A 14,061-nucleotide genomic window follows, 5' to 3' on the forward strand; every position below is an offset into this window, starting at 1 on the left:
TGGGAAATGGGTCTGTGGGGCTCCCGAGCAGCCACATTTGGCTCCTGTGCACAGGTCTGCAGTGAGAGAAGGAAACAGATGCACGGAGTAAAGGAGAGATTGACAACGCAGTGGGACGAGCAATAGCATCGCAGCCTCTGGCCCCTGGCCTTTCCGAGGCCGCAGTGTGCCACCTGTTTCATGGGTGCCGAGACGTACCGAAAATGCCCGTGGCTCTCTGTGCAAACCGTGTTCCCCGTTTTCTGACACTCAGCAGGTCCTTACTGCACACGGGCAGCACATGGCTGGAATGTCTCCAGGACAGCTCCGTATCTCTGGACGCCACATTCCTTCCTGTATTCTTCTTTGCATCTTGAAGGATAAATGGCTGGAGACGCTTCTCACTTCCTTCACCCGTTCTCCCACCAAAGAGGTTTTCTGGACCCTGTAGTCTACATTGAAGAGCCAGGGGGAAGATAAGCAAAGGGCAGAAGAACAGTTTCCTTTTTCTCCGTGGAGGTTCCCACTGCTCTATATTGAAAAGTTGATTGAATCGGGCAAGGGGGAGGGGAGACATTCCCTTCCTCCCTCCCTCTCTTTCTCTATTTATTCATTTAATTGGAACTCTTTAGGCACTTACCACATGCCAGGCATTATTTTAGATACTGTAGCTAAGGTACTTCCTGGAGCTTACATCATAGTGGAGGGAGATAGACAATAACTAAACATACAGCTAAAATAATTTCTGATAGTGAAGAGCCAAAAGTGGATAAATCAGGGAAGGAAGACAGAAGGTACCTGTGTGTATGTGTCCATGTGTGCCTATTTGGTGGCTCCTTTAGGAAGGGTGCGGTCACTCTGAGGGGGTGAGATTGAACGGACATGGGAGTGATAGAAAGGAAGGAGCTGGCCATGTGTGGAGACATGTGGAGAAAATGTGTGGAGACAGCTTTTTGGAAAGGGGTACTAGCATATGCATGGGTCCCCTCCTGAGCTCCTCACTTCTTCCTTTTTCTTTCCCTTTTCCTCAAATAGTAACTGAGCTCCCGCTAGGAGTCAGGAGCTAGCTGGAACAGACCCAAAGGATAGGACAGAGTTTTGCTTTGGCAGATTTGCTGAGTAGGTAAGGAGAAAGTGGAGTAAGTCACGAAAATACAGATGGTGTGTACGTAGCAGAAGGAAGTATAAAGTGCTGTTGGGAAGATAATGGGAACACAGGGGAGAGTGCAACTACCTGCCAAGTCCCTTTAGACACCTGCCCAGCTGCTGGGGCCCACAGGAGAAGACCAGCCTCTGAAACTCAGAAATTTCAGTTCCTTTCCAGCGTATTGGTCTTTACCTTAGATGCCTTTGAAACAGAGTGGGAAGCTTATTGGAACAATCCAGCAAAGCACCCACACCAAACACTAATGGGGAAGCCCGGCAGAAAATTGGAATTGATTCCGTTTGCTGAAAAAACCGGAAAGGTGGCTTTTATTTGCAGGACCAGGATGCTGACATGAAAATACACACATACAATGATCAGAGAAGGACAGAAGGGAAAGGAAGGAATTGGCAGTCGTCCCTGAAAATGTGTAATCCAAGAATGAAAGTTTTACAGAACAAGGAAAAAAAGCCTTCACACAACACAGGGTCAGAGTGAACTCTTTGGTACTTGTGTAACTGATTAAGGGTTTAAAGGAAACTGTGTATTTACTTAATGGTATGACTCATTTAAATGGAACAAACTTAGGCGAAAAACCACAATGATTAGGTTTTCCATTTATTGTTGTTGTGGGCTCATGTAACACTACTGACATTGGAGTCCAAAAATATGGAAACCACCGACAGAACCTGCCTATGTAAGGACAAAAGACAGACAGGTCGTATCATTTAAACGGTTTAAGAGGAAATGCTAACTCAAGCCACTATGTCATGCGTGCCTTCAGACTACAGCTGGTGGTGAGTGGGTGTTGGGTGTTAGGTAAACGGAAGAAGTGACTGCAGTGGAGGGAGGTGTGAATGCCAGAACACAATGGGGGTTTGTGGTAAACACCAGAAAGAGCATGGAATGGAGATGTGTTAATTACTGTGTCAGAATAGAACAGAACAGAATAGATCAAGGTAACCTCTTGAAGGAAATTGTCATTCTACAAGCATTTGCCTCAAGAAGACTTTGAAAGAAAAGAGTAGTCCTTGACTAGAATTAGTCTATGGCAGGGTTCCTTCTACTTGGTGAATTTGGGAAGAAAATGGGAGCTTGGCTCAGTGCCTCACTTTTTCTTCTAGGAAGCAGGCTCCTCTGCTGTGAGCACATGCTCTGCTCAGCAACTCTCGGCAGGCTCTGCCCCCACCCTGCTGGGAGAGGCTCCCTCTGCTCCAGCACTGCCTTGAAAGGGTACAGCCTGGAGCTAAGGTTCCATTTGCCAATAGATACAGGTCAGATCTTCCAGCCTAAGCTATATCAGTAATAAATGAGACATTTTGGTCTCCAACGACTTGGTCTTTTGTATTTTTTCTCAATAGGTTCAGAACTCAGGCTGGGAAGCAAAGCATTGTTACCGAGTCCCCAGCAGGGTCCTGTGGGGTGGTGAAATTTTGGGATGATAGTGGGGTGGTCTGGAGCCAACGACCAAGAAAGAATTCTTGAAGACGTCGTTGGTGTAAAAAGGTGATTTTATTAAAGCATGGGGACAGGACCCATGGGCAGTAAGAGCTGCACTGGGGTCGTGATGGGTAACTCATTATATACCCTCAAGTTGGGAGGCGGTCAGTGATAGAGTAAATCTCTAAGAAATTTTGGAAGCAAGGTTTCCAGGACCTTGAGGGGCTAGTTGTTGCTAGGAAAATGCCATTTATTACCATTTAATAAAATCTCAGTTATGAGACTCTTTAGATGTATATCATGGAGCCATGAGCTTGGAGTATGACCGCCAGTATATATCTTGGGGCAGCTGAGATAAAGGAAGTTGACTTACAGGATCCTTGAGGTTGGGATAATGTTAAGCTAGGGTTCTCTTTTGCCCCTAGCAAAGTGTCATCATCAAGGCAGCTGAGATCCTCAGAGGGAGGTCACTCTGCTGGTTTCAAGGACTTGTCAGTGGGCTATAGGCAGTAAGAGAATTTAATTTTTCATTTGCCTTAGTTTCCCACATTACCATGGCAAGCACTTAAACCCCTCTCCTTTGTTCTTGGGTAGCTGGGAGTGTCCAAGAAATATCACACAGATCCCACCTGGAGTGGGAGGGGGGGTGCTAGCTTGTGCTTTACCCCTCAGCCTGCCTCATGCTCCCTCATCATGGGGCACCTTAAAGGGTCCTCTAGAGCCGCTGCATTTGACATTCAGTTAGAAGTCTGTGAACTTGCCAATTTGGAGGGGCAAGTCTTTATGTTAGGACAAAGGAATCATATTGTGGTTTCTGATCCAATCCCCAAATCAAAAGTCACAAGGACAGACACTCCAAGTGCCAGGTGTGAGTTTGTAGTTGAACCACTTCTCACCTGAGCAAATCTATGTAGCAAGCTGCACAGTGTGAATTATTTCTCCAGAGAATCATGTCTCTATCTCAGCCACACTGGGAGGCCAGCTAGGTTTTTTAAATACCACCAATTCCCGTAGGAACCGGAATGTGCACAGAAACCAGAACCCAAAAACAAGAAAACAAAAAGCCAAAGACCCTAAAACTAAACAAACAACCTCCCACCCCCAACTAAAACCAGCACTTTAACTGATGGTATGTGACACATACAGGCTAGTTCCTGTACTGAAAAGTAAAACAAGGAAACATAAATTCTGTATAGCACTTTACAGTTAACAAGGCATTTTTAGACACATGTACTTTGATGTACTTAACAACCTCATGGTATTAATATAATCTCCATTTACAGGAAAGGATGGCAAGAGGAAGAAGAATGGGAAGAATGAAGGGGCTGGAGAGATGGAGACAGGAGATGGGTTAGACCAGGCCGGGGGAGCAGGGCACAGAGATGCCCAGGCCCCCAGTGCGCAGCTGTGCCTGGCTATGTACTGCATAGTCATATTTGGTGGTCTCAGAGATATCTGCCAGGTAGAAAGATCTAGAGATGTGAGATGATTGTCTTTTATGTCTCTAACTACATCAGATTCCAACAATCACTTATACTACTGGGTGAGGCCATACTGCCAGGACTCAGGTACTGGGCCTTGAAAGTCTTTGTTGTGCTGGCTCTGGGCCTTCTCAAATCAGGGCCGGCACATCAGAGCTAGATTTTTTCCACACATGTCCTTTTGGGGTTTTCTGGGACAGGCCTGATAAGGGTGGAAGAAAAGTTCCATTTATTGAGCACCTCTGATATATTAAAAATGCACAGAATAGGAACATGTGTAATATCTTTTAAAATTCTCTTGGGGCGCCTGGGTGGCGCAGTCGGTTAAGCGTCCGACTTCAGCCAGGTCACGATCTCGCGTTCCGTGAGTTCGGGCCCCGCGTCGGGCTCTGGGCTGATGGCTCAGAGCCTGGAGCCTGTTTCCGATTCTGTGTCTCCCTCTCTCTCTGCCCCTCGCCCGTTCATGCTCTGTCTCTCTCTGTCCCAAAAATAAATAAACGTTGAAAAAAAATTAAAAAAAAAAAAATAAATAAATAAAATTCTCTTACTGACCTACAAGGTAGGTGTAATGCCATTTTCTAAAAAAAAAAAAACATTTGAGCCTTTGGGAGGCTGACTTCTCCAATCCAACTCTGGCATCAGATAACATGTGAAATCTCTAGGAGGAACTGGGCAAACATTAAGATTAACGATAGGAAGGGCACCTGTGTGGCCTAGTTGGTTAAGTGTCTGACTCTTGGTTTCAGCTCAGGTCATGATCTCACAGTTTTGTGAGTTTGAGCCCTGCATCTGGCTCTGTGCTAGTGGCATGGAGGCTGCTTGATATTCTCTCTCTCCCTCTCACTCTGCCCCTCTCCCACTCGGACTGTCTCTGTCTCTCTCAAATAAAATAAAATAAAATAAAATAAAATAAAATAAAATAAAATAAAATAAAATAAAATAACTTTAATAAAAGGATGAATGAAAGGAGTTAGCAAAAGGAAAGGAGAGCACTTGCTGAAGACAGGGATGAAATAGGTAGAGAGAAAGCTACAGAGTCATGGAGTATAATGATTTACTTTGAGATATCAGGGACAATATTACACGATTTTCTCCCAATAATTGATTAAGTTTGCAGCAATTCAGTGAGGAAGAGTCTGTCTGAGAAGAAAGTTGCTCAAGAGGGAAGTATTCCTCAGAAGAAGCCACTGAGAAGGGAGCAAAGGGTGCCAGATTGGGAGCCCAAAGGTAGCCACCACCCAGATACGGAGAATGGAAGAAACTTTGACTCTTGACATCATTGCTGGGAGATGACCAGTTAGCACAGAACCCAGAATGAAATTACAGCAATATGGGAATGGAGTATTTTATGAGGCAGATTAACTGAGATGAACAAGTAACTTTTTACCTTTTACTCTACCCCCAAGAAGTAGGCATTATATGTCTATCTTACAACCTGAGAAACTGAGGCACAGAGAGGAAAGGCCTGACTTTGTACTGTTGTTGTAAGGATTAAATAAGAAAGTTCACAAAAATATCTAGCTCAGCCTGGAAAACAGAAAGTACTCAATAGCTATATCAACTTTTACTATTTTAACAGAGGAAGAAACTGAGTCTTACAGAAAGCAAATGCTTTGCTGGTGTTGGCTCCAGAATTTGGCTTAGGGTAGTGACCTGGTTTGGGATGTCGGGGGGACTGATAGGGGATTTGTCTTGAAGCTGTGTTTGTGTAAAATGCACACTGCATTAACTTGGCTCATGTATAAAAAAACCCCTACATTTTCTTACATGGTTATAGTCACATAAGATCAAGTATATTTCAACTGTTCATTACAATGATGGTTGTTGCCTTTGTTTGGAATAGCTTGAAATCTGATAGAGATCATGGGTGGCTAAAGCCCCTCTAAGCTACCTTTTGGTGTCACCACTATAATGGTCCAAACCAGCAAATGATAGACTCTTGATTAGAGGGCAGTTCTGATTTAGGGGTTCAGTCTTTACTACTACCCTGTGCCACTTCTGTGAGCAGCCAGTAGTTGTGACTCGCTGGGGGTTTGGTTTTCCTTGAGCCCGGCATCCTGCCTGAGGTGTTGGGGATTGACGGGCTCCCATACTTTTGTGAGTCTTTGGGTCCACTATCACTGTTTTCCACAAGCAAAACTAAGACACAGAAACCCAAAAGGTAGATTTCTCTTTCTTGCATTTTCTGAATAGCAGAGACTTGCAGCAAGTAAGATGAAGTGAAGATGGGTCTCCTCACCCTTTTCCAAATTGTTCTAGAAACCTGTCTCACAGCATTAGAACAATTCTCCTGTAGCTCAGCAGGCTCATGGGCTATGACAGTCTCCATTGAATCAGGCTTTTCATTCTCCCCTGGAAGGGCCCGTGGTGCTGTTGCTGGCTGCTTACGGATTACACTAATTGCACAGTATTCCTGGCTTTCCCTAAGGGGTCCTGTGGGACTTTGACAGTTTCTGGGTAGCTGTGGTGACAACAGGCAAGGCTGGGATTTTACAAACAAAGATTTCTGAAACCTGAAGAGAACGTAAAAGATACCAATTGGTAACAGCCTGTTCTCAAACTTAGACAAGAAGTGAGAGTGGTTTTGGTCAGCTCCAAGTGAAAAGCAAAGCCTGCCCCTTTCCTAAGAAGGGGATCACTCAATGATTCCTGGGTCACCAAATATTTATGGAGCACCTGCTATGTGTCAGACACTGGGGGTAGGATGCTAGGAAAGGCTGTTTCTGCTCTTAGCCTCTACTGTCTAAGGTGAGAACAGCCTGGGCACAGACAACCAAAAAGTGGTGTGCCGACAGGGGCTGTTGCCAAATGGGATGGTTAATTTTATGTGTCAACTTGCCTGGGCCATGGGATGCTCAAATATTTGGTTGAATATTACTTTGGGGTGTGTCTGTGAGGATGTTTCTGGATGAGATTAACATTAAAATCCGTAGACTGAGTTAAGCAGCTCGCCCTTCTCCATATGAATGGGCCTCAGCCCACTGAGGCCCTGAATTGAATAAAAAGCTGAGTAAGAAAGAATTCTCTCTCTCTCTCTGCTTGTCTTTGATCTAGGACATCAGTCTTTTCCCACCTTCACACCTGGACTCAGAATGGAACTTACATTATCGACTGTCTTGGGTCTCAGGCCCTCAGCCTTGGACTGGAACACAGATACCATTGTGTCTCCTGAGTGTCCAGCTCATTGGCTGTGGATGCGAATCCTCAGGCCCCATAATCATGCGAGCCAATTTGTTATAGTAAATCTATCTACTTCTCTCTGGCCTATTCATTCTGTTTCTCTGGAGAGCCCAGACTACACACCAAGCAATGATGGGAGCCCAGTGGGGAGCCATTGAAATGTCTTGTGTATTGAACACACTGCCTCTGAGTGTTTATCATGCTTCTGAAGCCTGGGGCAATGAGGACTGAGGCAGACTGCAGAGGCATCTGGGATATACCTCTCCTGTCTTCTTGGGCCCTTCCCCCCTTCCCTTTCTGTTTCTATTTCTTGCTTTTCTCACCAATCCCTGGCTCTCATTATCTTTAGGTTCTTCTCTTTTCCTTAAAACACTTGTTATCAGGGAAGGGTCAGATCTACATATTTCACAGGAGGATGTGAATAATTACTAAGAATTAAAGTGATTAATTGTTTAATTAAAGAATTAAAGTGAAGGAAAGCAAAAATAATATAAAAACAGGGAGGGGGACAAAACATAAGAGACTCTTAAATATGGAGAACAAACAGAGGGTTACTGGAGAGTGTGTGGGAGGGGGGATGGGCTAAATGGGTAGGGGGCATTAGGGAATCTACTCCTGAAATCATTGTTGCACTATATGTTAACTAATTTGGATGTAAATTAAAAAAATAAAATTAAAAAAAAAAAAATTAAAGTCTTACCTCTACCTCAGGGTAGGTGATTTTCTTTTTTCTCCCAGCAAGGGAACAAAGCTTCATCTGGAGCTGGTGTTTTGTGGGAAGAAATGCACGTATGGGCCAAGGAATAGGTGGCAGGGGGGCAGTTTCCTGGCCACAAAGCCTCCAGACTTCATATAGGTCTGCATGGATCTTAAACACCTCTGTTGGGACTTTGCACTTCTGGTTTCAGTCAAAGTGGGAGGGCCCAGGCCATGAACTCTGCCCAGGTCAGGCCCACAGCCAGGTCCTTGGGGGTCATGTGTACCAGGAAGGCCACCAGGTCAGCCCCAGCAGCCTCCTTCCCAGGTCTCCTTGCCTAAAGACCACATGAGAAAATGCAAATGACCACCTGAGGGTGCTGTTACTCCACACTTTTTCTACAAAGCCTGCTGTCCGCAACCAAAGATGTCTAGGGTTCCTTTGTTTTTAAGTCTCAACCAAGGGATGTCTCTGGGAGAGAGGGGCAATACATACTCTCAGATCTAGATTAATATGGAAAATCAGAGGAAAACTTTTTGCTTTCTGAAAATGCCTTGATCTGTAACAATTTTGAAATTTTACTAGGGTACTGGTTTTCCAGCGTGCAGCACAGAATAATGCTGTGGAGCACAGGCCACACTGTTCAAACAGAATCAGGGTTTGAGCCTTAGTGCCACATTCACTAGTGGCGTGACATTGTGCCGTGACTAAGTCTCTCTGGGCCTCAGTTTTGTCATCGGCTTCATAAGGCACTTGTGAGGAGGCACATAACACTTCTTGGCACCAGGCTAGGCACATAGAGCTTTTTAAAAAAGCTCTTATCGGGGCGCCTGGGTGGCGCAGTCGGTTAAGCGTCCGACTTCAGCCAGGTCACGATCTCGCGGTCCGGGAGTTCGAGCCTCGCGTCAGGCTCTGGGCTGATGGCTCGGAGCCTGGAGCCTGTTTCCGATTCTGTGTCTCCCTCTCTCTCTCTGCTCCTCCCCCGTTCATGCTCTGTCTCTCTCTGTCCCAAAAATAAATAAATAACCGTTGGAAAAAAAAAATAAATAAATAAATAAAAAAAGCTCTTATCATTAAATACTATTTGCAAAGTTTAAAAAAAGAGATCAAGAGGGCATCAGCTGCTTGCATGCCAAATGAAACATGACTGGGCCCCAAGGCTGTATAATTGCATGAGGAAGCTAGGGTTATTTAGACTGCAGGATTGGCCAGATCAGCCAAGCAAAGAAAATGCCTCCAGAAGGGTAACTTGATTTCTCTCTCCTTCTCCTGTCTAAAAATGGTGCAGTGATGCTGCATTCATAGGCTCACCTGGCCAAGAACCAGATTCTTTCAATATTATTCTCAGCCTCACCACTTCGAGCAAATATCTCATCTCCTTTTGCTTTATTCAGACTGTTGTTCACCGCAGCTCAGAAAAGCATAGTGATGGCCAAAATATAATGAGGGGTTTGGGAACTTGAGGGGAAAGGAATGATTACCAGTTAGCAAATTATTATATACACTATGTAGACTTCATGGTTGACACAATGAGGAACTTGGGATGAGTGGTAATTATGCACACTTGAGCTGAATTTTAGGAAAACATATAAAAGAAATGTTATTTCCTCTTTTAAAAAGGCTGTGATGGTAAGAAGCATTCCACGGCAATTATTATGCAGAGCGATTTCAAGGGTGAAATGAATGAATTTGTCCATGAATTTTAACTACTGAAGAAAAGGAAATCTAATTGGGGGCTAAGGTAGTTTTAGGAATGGCAGCTTATGAGTTTTGTACTGACAGGTGCTGGTGAAAAGCTGATTGATCTCATTCAAGAATATAAAAGGCTACAGACATCTGTATGGCACTGCATAGGGTCCCAAGTACTTTCACATAAATTCTCTCACTTGATGTTCCCAACTACCTTTTGAGATATGAAGAATATTATTACTGTTATTAAAAAAAATAGTATTATTGAGATATAATTCATATACCAAACAATTCACCCACCTAAAGTGAATTCAGGGGTTTTAAGCATATTCAGTTACATGCAGCTATCACCACAATCAATTTTAGAACATTTTCATTTTGTCAAAAAGAAACCCTCTATTCCCAGCTGTCACTTCCTCTATTCTCTCTTTCCCCTCCTCCTCCACTCTTAGCCCTAAGCAACCAGTAAGCAACCAGTCTGTCTCTACAAATTTGCCTATGCTAGAATTTCACATCAGTGGAATCATACAGTATGTAGTCTTTGGTGACTGGCTTCTTTTCCCTTAATGTTTTCAAGGTTCATTGATGTTGTAGCATGTATCAATACTCCATTCTTTTTAATGGCTGAATAATACTCCATTGTGTGGAGCTAACACATTTTGTTTATCCACTCATTTGGTATACATTTGGGTTGATTCAACCCTTTGGTTATTTTGAATAATGCTGCTACAAGTGTTCAGGTACACAATATTTGTGTGGACATGTGTATTCATTTCTCTTAGGTATATACCTAGGAGTGGAACTGCTGGGTCATTTGGAAACTGAATGTTTAAGTGTTAAGGAAATGCCAGACTGTTTTCCAAAGTGGCTGTGTTTTACATTTCCATCAGCAGTGTATGAGGGTTCTGATTCTTCACATTGTTGCAAATGTTTTATTATCTGACTTTCTGATTTTCCTCATTCTTCTTCTTCTTTTTTTTTTTTTTAACTTGGCTTCATGCCCAGCGCAGAGCCCAATGTGGGGCTTGAACTCACAAACCCGAGATCAAGACCTGAGCTGAGATCAAAAGTTAGATGCTTAACCAACTGAGCCACCTCGGCACCCCTGATTCTCCTCATTCTAATGGGTATGAAATGGTATCTCCTTGTAATGTTGATTTGCACATACCTGATGACTGATGATGTTTCATGTGTTTGTTGCTTATTTGTGTATCTTCTCTGGAGAAATGCCTCTTCAGATCCTTTCCCCATGTTAAAAATTGGGTTATCTTTTTTTTTTAATTGTTATTCAGTTTTAAGAGTTCTTTATATATTCTACATGTAATACCTTATCAGATATGTGATTGGCAAATATTTTCTCCCACTTGGTGAGTTATCTTTTAACTTTCTTGATAGTGTCCTTTGAAGCACAAAGTTTTCAGTTTTGAGGAAGTCCAATTCATCTATTTTGTTGTTGTTGTTGTTTATGCTTTTAGTGTCATAACTAAAGTATTTGGCCATTGCCAAATTCAAGGTCATGAAGATTTGCTCCTATGTTTTCTTCTGAGAGTTTTATATTTTCCCACTTAGATATTTGGCCCATTTTGAGTTAATTTTTATATATGGTGTGAGGGCAGAGTCCGACTTCATTCTTTTGATGTAGGTATCCAAGATGTTCCAGCAGCATTTGTTGAAGAAACTATCCTTTCCCTCATTAAATAGTCTTCACACCCTTGATGAAAATTAATTGATTATAAAAACACGGATTTATTTCTGGAATCTCAGTTCTATTCTAATGATCTATATGTCTATGCTTATGCCAGTACCACACTGTTTTAATTACTGTTGCTTTTGAAGTTTGCAATTGGGAAGTGTGAATCCTCCAACTTTGTTTTTCAATTTCCACAAAGTCAGTTTGTCAATTTCCACAAAGAAGTCAGCTGGGATTCTAACAGGTTTTGCATTGAATCTGTAAATCAATTTGGGAAGTATCACCATTTTAACACTATTAAGTCTTCTAATCAATGAACATGAGAGATTTTCCCACTTATTTAACTCTTCTTTAATTTCTTTTAACAATATTTTATCATTTTCAGAGTATAAGTTTTGTGCTTATTCTATTAAATTAATTTCTAAGTATTTTATTCTTTCTGATATTATTGTAAGTGGAATAATTTTTTCTTAATTTCACTTTCAGCTGGTTCATTGCAAGTATATAGAAATGCAGTTGATTTTTGATATTGGTCTTGTATCCTTCAACCTTGCCACACTCTTTTTACTAGGTCTAACCATTTTTTAGTGGACTCCTTAGGCTTTTATATAAACAAGATCATGTTATCTGTGAACAGGGGTACTTCTTCCTTTCCAAGCTAGCTGCCTAAAGTTTAGCCTGGATCTCCAAGTAATCTACCAATCTCCTCCCAACTGCTTTTCATGACAACCTCCACTGTTTTTGAGGGTGCCTTTAGTTTTTATTATTTTTTAAAGGAGATAGAAGTTTCCTGAATACCCCTCAAGGGAGCAGCTGGCGGGATAGCAGAGGAGAGGCTTTTCTGCTGAGAGCACCTTTAGACTTGAACTTGCAAATGAAGTCAGTTCTTTGGTGAGGAATTTGGAATTCTTTGTTCTATAGCCTGCTTTCTCCCCCTGGGCAAAATCTCTGATGCTTGGCTCTAGCTGGGGGCAGGGAAAATGGTGAGTTCTTCTCTGAGGCCTTTGCTTTAGTTGACAATGTTTGGTGGAGGGGGGACTGTAGCCTCAGGTCTTCTGGCTTGCCTCTTCTGGCTAGAACCGCCATCCCATTAGCTGGGGGAAGGGTGTTCGAGGTCTCATATTCTTCTTGGTGCAGTGCTCAACATAGAGCCTTTGTCCCATACAATTGAGGTTGGGAGGAAGAGGGGAGCCCAACTTCGCAGCCACACTTGCCCAGAATTTAATCTCAGCAACAGGTGGCGTGGGGCAGGTGAGAAATGGAGAGGTCTCTCCTCTCACCTGTGGGGAGAAAGGGCTCTGTGTTCTTAGCTCTCAGTCTAGAGTGGGAGGTCTCTCTCACTGAGCTGGAAAGGGAGGAAGAAACGTGCAAATACCATAGATTCTCAGTGATCTTACCAAGTTGGGCAGATTTTCTTGACTGTTTCTTCACTTGATTCATGCACTTACAACCATTTCCAGATAATGTTTCTTAAAAAAAAAATCTGTGTCAACTATTCTTCAAAAAAAAAATCTAGTGATCAGATTGGAGACTGTAGTTAATAATGCTGTATTATATACTTGATATTTGCTAAAAGTAAGTTGGCCTTGAGTACTTCACTAAAAAATATTATCTGTGTAAAGGTAATGGATGTGTTAACTTGACTGTGGGAATCATTTCGTCATATATACATATATCAAATTACCACGCTGTACAACTTAAATATATTACAATTTTGTCATTTATACCTGAATAAACCTGGAAAAAATAACCCATCAAAAAAAAATGTTCCTCAGTTTTGTTGGAGAGTCAGTCCACGGATCTCATGCAATCATGGTAGACGTGGAACTTTTATTATTGTTATTTAATAGATGAGAACAATGTTCATATGTTCAAGAGACTGGGGGGTAGGGCCCAGAGTGGGAAGGAAAGTCACCAAGGATCAGAACAGCACAAAACCTAATTATAGAATTGAAGGGTGGTAAAAGATGTTAGATGTTATCTATATTAGATTTTACCTGCTTGAGTAATCTCTCTACAACCACTCTTGGATGTGGTTCTTTAGTCTCTGCTTGAACACCTCCAGGAATGGGGAGCTAGCTGCTATTAGTTTAGACTGAATATCTGAATATTATCCCCAGGAACAACATAACCATGGCCAAACACAGCTTGAGCCTAGCGGGATTGGCTGTGTGTACAAACAGAAGGGGAAACAGAAAATAGGTTCTTTGGAATCCTAAACAACTTTATGTCACCAGCAGGTCATGAGCATGCTGTAAAAAGGCACCTAGCTGTTTTTGAACACCAGGTGCCCAAGGGACTGCTCTAATTTTAGAATTAACATAGTGCTTACTAAAGAGGTCCAGGACTCATGGGTCTGGAATGTGATGTACTCTCACCCTCAGGCTATGCAGACTCTTGTCCTACTGTTGATTCTGCTCCAACCATTTTTTGATGTTGAGAGGGAGAACCAGACCATAGAACTGGCATGTGCCTGAGCAATTTGCCAAGAAAAATGATTTAAATGCCAACCTTGAGAGACAGAGTTGGTGATGGCCCTTTCTGAAAGGGTAAGAGCTCATTTTCATAGTGTGGCATTGTGCTGAATATCCTCTACCCTTTCCAGATCCTTTCTCTGCCCTTCTCTGCCAGCTCTATGGCCCAGGAGGCTCACCTCTGAAGACGGCATTGCCTGGGCTCCCCCACTGGCCATCTTGCCATTTTGTTCAGTCATTGGAGGCACCAGCAGATCAGAGAGTGGAAAGAGAGGCTGAAGTTGGAT

General features: G+C 42.8%; 1 long non-coding RNA gene across 1 annotated transcript in view; it reads left to right on the top strand.

Annotated features, from left to right (window-relative positions):
* Positions 1-1,807: 1,807 nt before the first annotated feature.
* LOC112848663 (uncharacterized) overlaps positions 1,808-14,061 on the top strand; it is a 51,574-nt gene continuing 39,320 nt past the window's right edge. The window contains exon 1 of the long non-coding RNA XR_003222441.2: positions 1,808-1,920. This is a non-coding gene — a long non-coding RNA (uncharacterized LOC112848663). The remainder of the gene's footprint in view (positions 1,921-14,061) is intronic.

This window comes from Puma concolor, chromosome C1, assembly GCF_028749965.1.
Source record: "Puma concolor isolate L17-30 chromosome C1, mPumCon1.1.hap2, whole genome shotgun sequence".
Lineage (NCBI taxonomy): Eukaryota > Metazoa > Chordata > Mammalia > Carnivora > Felidae > Puma > Puma concolor.